The sequence below is a fragment of the Crocodylus siamensis genome, chromosome 1 (assembly GCF_052110815.1).
Source record: "Crocodylus siamensis isolate JL-2025a chromosome 1, ASM5211081v1, whole genome shotgun sequence".
NCBI lineage: Eukaryota > Metazoa > Chordata > Crocodylia > Crocodylidae > Crocodylus > Crocodylus siamensis.
Window position 1 is genome coordinate 422,198,574 of NC_143395.1, and position 8,215 is coordinate 422,206,788.

General features: G+C 45.4%; 1 long non-coding RNA gene across 1 annotated transcript; it reads right to left on the reverse strand.

The window, feature by feature from the left end:
• Positions 1-2,708: 2,708 nt before the first annotated feature.
• On the reverse strand, positions 2,709-7,587 carry LOC149875607 (uncharacterized). Its single transcript, XR_016440041.1, has 3 exons — positions 7,554-7,587; positions 4,816-5,042; positions 2,709-2,942 (listed from the first exon to the last, which is right to left on the reverse strand). It is a non-coding gene; the product is annotated as an uncharacterized LOC149875607 (long non-coding RNA).
• Positions 7,588-8,215: the final 628 nt, after the last annotated feature.

Here is an 8,215-nt window from a genome sequence, read left to right on the forward strand (position 1 = left end):
CCATTCCTACTTTTTAGATGTGTACTTTGTAAAAAATGCAGTTAAAAGGAACTGCATGAATTGCCTTTAAAATACAGTAAACTGTTAAGCCAATAAAATTACATAATTGTTACCGTTTTCTCTCTTCTGTCAAGTTTGTAAGTTTGCCTTCCAGTGAGCTAGTATGTGGAAACACATTTTTTATCTTCTCCCATAAATCTTCATCCATAGGTACGTTGTGGTGAAACAATATATATAATGCAAAGAGGAGATCTTGCACTATTGAAGCAGCAGGATCCGAAGTCCTGGGCCATTGAAGGATCTCCTTAGTGAATTTGTAAATGATGCTGTTAATCTAGTCAAACACAGAAATAATAAGTATATTTTACCATTTGAAACAGAGTTTTGTCAATCCTTTTCCCCATCTGAAATGAACTCAGAAAGTACTAGAAGATATAAGGAGGTATTTGCCAATGGTTGAATAGAGGAAAATGGCCTAGTAGTTAAGGCATTGACATAGGATTCAAGAGACTGCCTAAACTCGCTCTCTCACTTTCAGGAATTTCCTCCTTGCCTTGAACTTGTGACTGTCATGGGTCAGATTGTCCCCCAGTGGGAACCTTGTGGGAGGGCCTGGGTTGGGCTGGGCCCAACATCCAGGAATCTGTTTGGTGGTACTTCAACCCATGTCTCTACCCGCCATCCTGGAAGACCTGGGTTAAAGCCCCAGGGGTTCTGACACTACCATCTTTCATCTGGAAACACCTGGACACTCCAGCAGCAGGTCTGTCCAGGTGGGGAACGTGGAAGCCTCTTATTTTTGCATAATGCTTTTCACAGGTTTTAATGATTGCTCCTCAGGGCAATCCTACCCAATCAAACAGGTAAAGGAGGCTACCTCCTGACATTTTGGAGCTGGGAGTTGAGGATTTCCTGTGCAAGGTAGTCCACATGGTCTTGGACTTGTATGGGGGAGGGATTGCTCTTGGCCTGGGAAAGGGTGCTCTGCATAGGGTTTTAACAGGGATACACAAATCACCCAGTGTACTCTCCACATGCATGGGAGGGCAAACTCAAGTGCAGCAGGGCCTAGTTGTCAGATAATGTTGTATAGCACCAAATATTGGTGGTCTGGTTTCTGTGTCAGGCAGCCAGTGCAGAGGTTTTTTTTGTGGCTAGATGGACTTCTTGGCCTACAAACATGGGAGCTTCTCGATGTTGCCTGTTTTTTGCAGGAAGCTTTAGCAGCTTTCAGGTATATATTTACCTCGGCCTCCAATTGACAGATAGTATTGACAAGCTCTGAGGCAGCAGGAACCAGTAAGGGGGCAGGAACTTCAGGGTGGAAGTAAGGGTAAAGCCCATAATTTGTATTAAAAGTACTTTTCACTGAAGTGTGTTCTGCACTGTTATATGGAAACTCAGTCCCTAAACTGCATCACCTAAAGTGAGGAAAATTTTGATTTGTGAACTTCTGTATCCTGATGCCTGTCACTGTTTTCAGAATAGGAGAGAGGAAAGGAAGCAGAGGTTTTTTGGGGGGGTTCAGCCTCTCCTGAAGGGTGGGGGGGGGGGAGTGTATTGGAGCTCCCCCCACCAGCGCTGGCTGGGGAATCCCTAGAATAAGTTCCTTCTCTACACTTCCTCCATCCCATTCTAAAATGGGGACAGGCTGGGATAGAGGAGGCTCCCAGCCAGCAGCTAGATTTCCATTCCCCACAAAACCAAGAGTGAACTTCTGTTTGGTCCAGGGAATCGTTGCAACTCACAACACTTCCTACAAAATGTTCTCAGTTACAGCAGGGAGCCACACTTCTGTCTGCTCCCCTGGTTTGTTCAAAATCCTACTGTGTAAAGCAGGGGTTTTCAACTTTTTTTAATAAGTGTACCCCTGGTGGCTGGACACAGGACAGGGAAGGGGAGGGCAGCACGCACCTGGATGCGGACTGAGGCTGAGGGGTTTGCATGTGGCCGGACGTGGACCACGGATAGCACGTGGCTGGACACAACATGGTGGGGAAGGGGGATAGCATGCAGCCAGACATGGAGCGGGTGGGGGGAGCACATGGGCAGATGTGGAGAGGGGTTGAGGGGTTAGCAAATAGCCGGACATGGAGTGGCAGCAGTGCAGGTTGATGCGGGGCAGTGGTGGCTGCTGGGTCCGAACTTCCCCCCTCCTCCCCACTGCATACCACTGGTCGACAACCCCTGGTGTAAAGAATAAGAGATGCAGAGGACAGCCCCTCCGCCCTGGCAAGGGTTCAGGTTTCAGGCATACAAAACTGAAGCCTGAGGAATGTTATTTTGCCAGAACATTATTTCATGCTACATTGCCTTTCTGGGAGGCATCTCTAAGGTTTGGCATTCAGGAAGTAAATCTGAAAGCTAGATCCAAAGCTGCTAGGGACAGTCCCACTGTTAGCTCAAATCAGTTCCATGTAAAGCTGGTGGAAAGCCTTTATTTCATCAGGAGTTAGATTGTACTATTTGGTTTTGATTCAAATGGAAACGCTCAAGGACACAAATGAGCTTGTGATCAGACCCCAGGATAGAGAAGAGAAGAGCAGCAGCAATAACAATCAGCTTTATATGATCCTCCAAGTATCAATGAACCACTGATTTGTTTTACAACTAGCTTAAAAGTAATACAATTGGGATCTTGTCTGGCTCTTCCTGAGCTACTGGGAGGGCTGGACATTCATTACATACCTCTCCCTTACAGCACGCTTCAGGGATTTTCTTTTCTATTACATCAAATTTTGTGAGGGCATTGAAGCAATAGATATAGCACTCAATCTTCCTTTCCAAATCAGTGTAGTCTTTCTTGCTTCCCTCGTGAAACTTCTTTACCACATAGCTTATGTTATCCTCCCTGTCAAATGACCTTGGCCAAGAAATTTTTTGCAGATTCCACTGCTCTTTATTTTGAAGATGACAGAGATCATCAAACTGAGTCCACACACCTGCCAAAAAAAGGAAAGAAAAGAAGTCTTTGAACATGGAAGGGGACAGGTTTTGTGTGGAGGCAATCTACTATCTGGCCCATATTTACTGTTTCCATTGACCATTTCATAGTGCTACCTGTGTCATCTAGATGACATGGCCGTATAGTTAATATGGCCAAAAGGGCTCAGTCTGACAGTCAACATCTTACAGAACCTCTTTGATCCCCTTCTAATTTGTCACCTGCATTGTAAAGTAGGGACATCAGGACAGACTCACAGGCCGTGTCCACACATGCAGGCATGTGCAGTTTGCAGCACCTCAAACCTGTTTGTGGCACAACAAACTTCACACATTGAATGTTAAACCATGCACAGTGCTGCTAATTTTCAGTGAAGGGGCAAAATTTACTATGAAGATTTTCCCATAGCAAATCTTCCCCTCCCCACACCCCTCCCTGGAAAAAAAAAAATTGTGCAAAACACACCAAAATAGTGTGTGTTGGGACAAACACAGAGACAAGGGAGCAGGCAGCCCAGGGGCCTGCTCCCCCATCTCTGCATGCTGCAGAGCCCCCATGCTAAGGTACACTGCACCCCAGTCAGCCACGGAGGAGGGAGCAAGCAGCCCTGGGCTGACGGCTCCCCAGTCTCCATGTGCCTCAGCGCAGGGGCTGTGCTGTGGAGGCCCCACACTGAGGCACCCTGTGTTCCAGCCAGCCACCCTTGAAGCATATGGAGCCTGGCCAGGAGCCAGGAGGAGCTGGGCATGGGCAGCTTGCCCACAACAGGACAGTGTGTCCCACAAAAAGCCGACATGCAGGGGTGTTCTCTGTGGCACAAAGTAAGGGCATAAGTTTGTGCCACTACTATTTGTGCCACTGCAAGCGCACACCTTGCTTGTCTGGACACTGCCACACTGTCTAAGGAGTTGGCCAGACTCTGGTCTCATTTACTTATTGCACTCCAGCCTCTAGTATGGAAACAGTGTTAAAAAAAGTTTAAAAAGGAAATGTTTTGTTATTTTCCTGAAACACCTTGGGGGAGGCGTTTTGCACTTCTAATCATGAGCTATATTGAAATGCTACAAGATTTTCAATATTAGTAGTTATTTGTAGGGGCTCTAGAAAACTTCTGCACTTGAATTCTTTTTTGATAGAAGATTGTGTTTGTAACTTAGGTACTTCTGTCATGGTTGTACCACTACCACCTCTAGATGTAGACCTCTGCCATCCATCATCCGTGTGTGTGGTGGAACAGCTAGGCTCCTGGAGCCAGTGGGGACTTCAGGACTCTGAGAGACTCCCCACTGACTCTGACGGCTACTCTGGGGATGACCCACTTGATCTGTGGAGTACCACACTAACCTTGGCTATAGGCACAGTGGGCACATCTACACAAGATGCTGTACTCAAGATTAGACCTAAGTACTGTGCAGTAAATGTCACCATCTACCAGTGAGACAGCTGTTTCTTGGCCCCATCCTCCCTGCCAACCCAGAGCCATTACTCAGGGGGAGCCTAGAGCTCCCACTGGCTGCTGCAGGAGCCTGGTGCAGGGCCACAGGGAGATGGAGCAGTCTGCTGCTAGGAGTAGCAAATATGCTCCTGTATCTCTGCATGTGTAGACATGTGCCTGGGAAAGTTTGCTTTAGAGTACTTTACTCTAGAGCATACTACTCCCAGATTATTTGCACATGTAGACATGCCTAGTAGCACCTATGCATCTGCTCCCACTTCTTCAGCAGCACAGGTATCCCTGGTGACTCCATTTTAAGTCAAGAGTGATTCAGTATTCCAGTCAGATGCATTGTACAGATGCACCTAAGGATCCTGCTCACAAGTGCCTTTGACTTTCTCTCATCAATTACACTGGTGAAAATCATAATCCTTACCATTTGCTTTGATGGCCCATTCAGGGATGCGGAGAACTCGATGGATGGAACTCTTTTTGTTTTTTGATAATCTAGAAAAATCCTCTAACTGGATTGGTCTGTTTTCATTGTGAGTGTCAATGAAAGTGTCAATGATGCCATATCTGTAATAAAAAGGCTGTCCCTGCTGTAGTTTGGAAAGAGGAATGTTTTCCTTTGCAATAATTCTCTCAATATCTTTATTGACCCTAGAAAATTAGAGCAGATGAAACATATTAGCTATTTACTTTGAATAAATCAGAATAGCTAGCAAATTCCCTTTTTTGTTGAGGGAAGTCTGATAGTCTCCAGGGAAATTATGTGAGCTTGAAAATATGAGCTACATACAGTCTGACGCCTTAGAAACCAAGAAGTAAATAAAAATGAACCTTACAATCTATTGTTTCATAATTGTTTTGTGTTTTAAGCAAATTTCATGATTTTAAGGAGTTTGGTTTTCCTGAATATCCTGGCTTGTGACCCTGACCAATTTACCTAGGCCAACATTGTTTAACATGTCCTTTTATTTTGACTGTCTCCATGCTATTTTTGGTGGGTTGTGGGTGACTAGGGTTACCATGCGTCTGAGTTTTTTCTAGATGTGTCCTCTCTTTTGGCCCCCTATGAGGGTTTTTTAAATGCAAACCAAATGTCTGGGATTTCCTCCCCCAGGTTCATTTTCAGTATGGTTGCTGCTAGGTAGAATTATAGTTCCCAGAATACCTAGCGTGGCGCTTGTGCAATTGGGAGCTGAGCTCACCATATTGCTTTGCTCAACTGGTGGGAAAAGAGGGAAGGTGATCAGAGGCAGCAGGCAGCACCTAGGCTCAGGTGTGAGAGGCACCAGCAGGGCAAGGGGGGTGGGTGGCTGTGGGTCAGGAGTGAGGGGCACCAATGGGGCTGGGAGGGACAGGGGGCTGTGGTCAGAGTGAGGGGCACTGGCAAGGCTGGGGGTTGGGAGTGAGAGGCAACAGCAGGGCTTGGGGAGGGGGGCTGTAGCTTGTCTGTGATAGGCAACAGAATGGGCAGCAGCAGGGCACTAGCATGTCACTTGCCCCGCCCCCATCATATTCCTGCTTCCCCCCCAAAAAACACTTATGCCACGTGTGTGTGTTAAGCCACAGTGGGGTGAGATGGACTCCATACAGATCAGACAGTGGAATTCCGACACACTGAGACCTGCTTACATCTGATTCGCCAGGTACCTCTGCACTTTTACCTGTGCTGCTACATACCCTTCCCCACCCCTCACCCCAACTAATCCTTCACCCTTTGATGCCTCCATTTCCATTTTCACTGACTGGCTTTCTTGCCTACATTGCGAGCCAGGTGAGCCTCTGACTTCTTTACTATTCCTTCCATCCAGGACCAGGAGACACACCAACCGCAGGCACTTCCTCAGCCTGACAAAGGGTCTTTCAACCCCAAAGCTTTCTAAGTTATATTTTTCTATTTCGTTTTTTTCATAATAAACATATAAACATAAAAATGCAAGATAAGCCATCACATACCATGAGTAACATATATCCAACACAACATCTTTACTTCTTGCTGTCAATTCCTTTATAACAAGAAAGGCTCTGTGCCAGTTCCATCTGGTACCTTTGATGCTGCTGGTGCTATTGGTGTTGAGCCAGCTAAGCTATTTTGACCTGCCCTCATTTACAGTAGTGGATCAGACCGAGGCTGTAGGGGAGAAGGCAGCCTCACAGGGGCACACTGTCATGTTGTGCATAGGCCCCAGCACCAGGAAGGGCACACCTGAACACACACACACAGTCCCACAAGCACCTGTGTCACGAGTTTTGCCTGCCCGTGGCCAGAGGTGCAGAGCCACAGAACCCCAACACATCCTGCACCTATCTCCTTGACAGCTGGCAGGCTTTGTGGCCTCACTAGGGGCTACCATCCCTGTAGTTTTCACCCTGCTGTGGCTTAACACACACACACGTGACGTGGGTTTTTCTTTCAGGACTTTGAGGTGCAGTTTCCCAGAAACCCCTGCAGCTAGTGCCTTGAAATATAGCAGGATTCATGCCCATGGCAGAGGCTACCACCTGTGCAAGTGTTATCTGAATCAGCCAAAAAACATTGATTCCCTATTATACCCTATGGCCAAATCTTTTCCAAATTGATTTGGCCGAATCGAATTGGAAAAGTGATTCGAATCCTCAGATCAAATCAGTTGAATCCAAATTGGCTGAATCTGAATCAAAATCAAATAGTTGTCTATTCATACAGGCCTAAAATCTACCTACCACCTTTAAGTAGTGAACCTGGGAACAAAAATCTTAAGCTGCCTGGACACTAAAAGCCAAGGACTAAACAATGATATTGATTTCATGGCACATTGCCATTTTCACCCTCCTCCCTTTTGATATGTCTTGATCTGCCAGTAATCAGGTTATTTTTGGTGCTAACTGTGGATCTGCTACCTCTGGCAATTTTTTTCCTAAACCTGTTCTTTGTGGCATGCTGTTCAGCTTGTTCTGCTCATACCTGTTAAAGAATGTCTTGCATTTGAAAACTTGTCTATCGCTATCCCTACCATACAGTTTGTCTAATAAAAGGCTCTTGCTGGATACACCAAAACACACTTTAACTTGCCACGGGTAAAGTATGGGGATGATACACTATCATTGTCCTGCTATTGAAAGGACAGGAAGGAGTTGTTAAACACAAGAAATCAAAGTATAGTTTAATTATAAGGTTGTTCTTACTCTGTCTTCATAGTAGCAAATGCTTCATATAATCCAGGTTTCTCATAGACTGCAACAACAATCTTGAAAAGCTCGCTCGTAAATTTCCATTTATTGGACAACAGAGCAATAAACTCCACAGTCATGCATTCTGTGTTTGATGAATGTGGATTCCCAGGGTTCCTAATAGAAAAAATGAAAATGCCTCTGTGCCATCATCTGTGCTTTCCACTGTGTTAATTGAAATATTTTGTCAAAACACTTAACTTCAGTTTTGAGCTTATAAGTATCGTTCTCTATTTTTAACATGTTCAAGAAAATTTTAAAATAAAAAATTATTCAAACAGAAAGAAATAAACAGTTTTATTTACATATTCATTCAAAATGTTGGGCACCTGCCTCCAAAGCTGGAGGCACCTGAGTTCCAGTTCTGCTTTCACAACTGTTCAGATATACCATGCAAAACTGAAGGTTTTCAGCAAGAAAGACTAAGGGACTGCTCATGCCTTCCAAAATTCCTGCATTTTAATGGTTTGGCTGCTCTCACAAGAGGTGGGGATTTCTCATGTGCTGGGTTAGTTTGCAAACCACAGGACAAAGGAGTAGAATTGGGTTGAGTAGACTTACTGGGTCAGGCCTCCTAATGCAAATGAAATCACAAAAAGGCATTACCTTGTGACTTC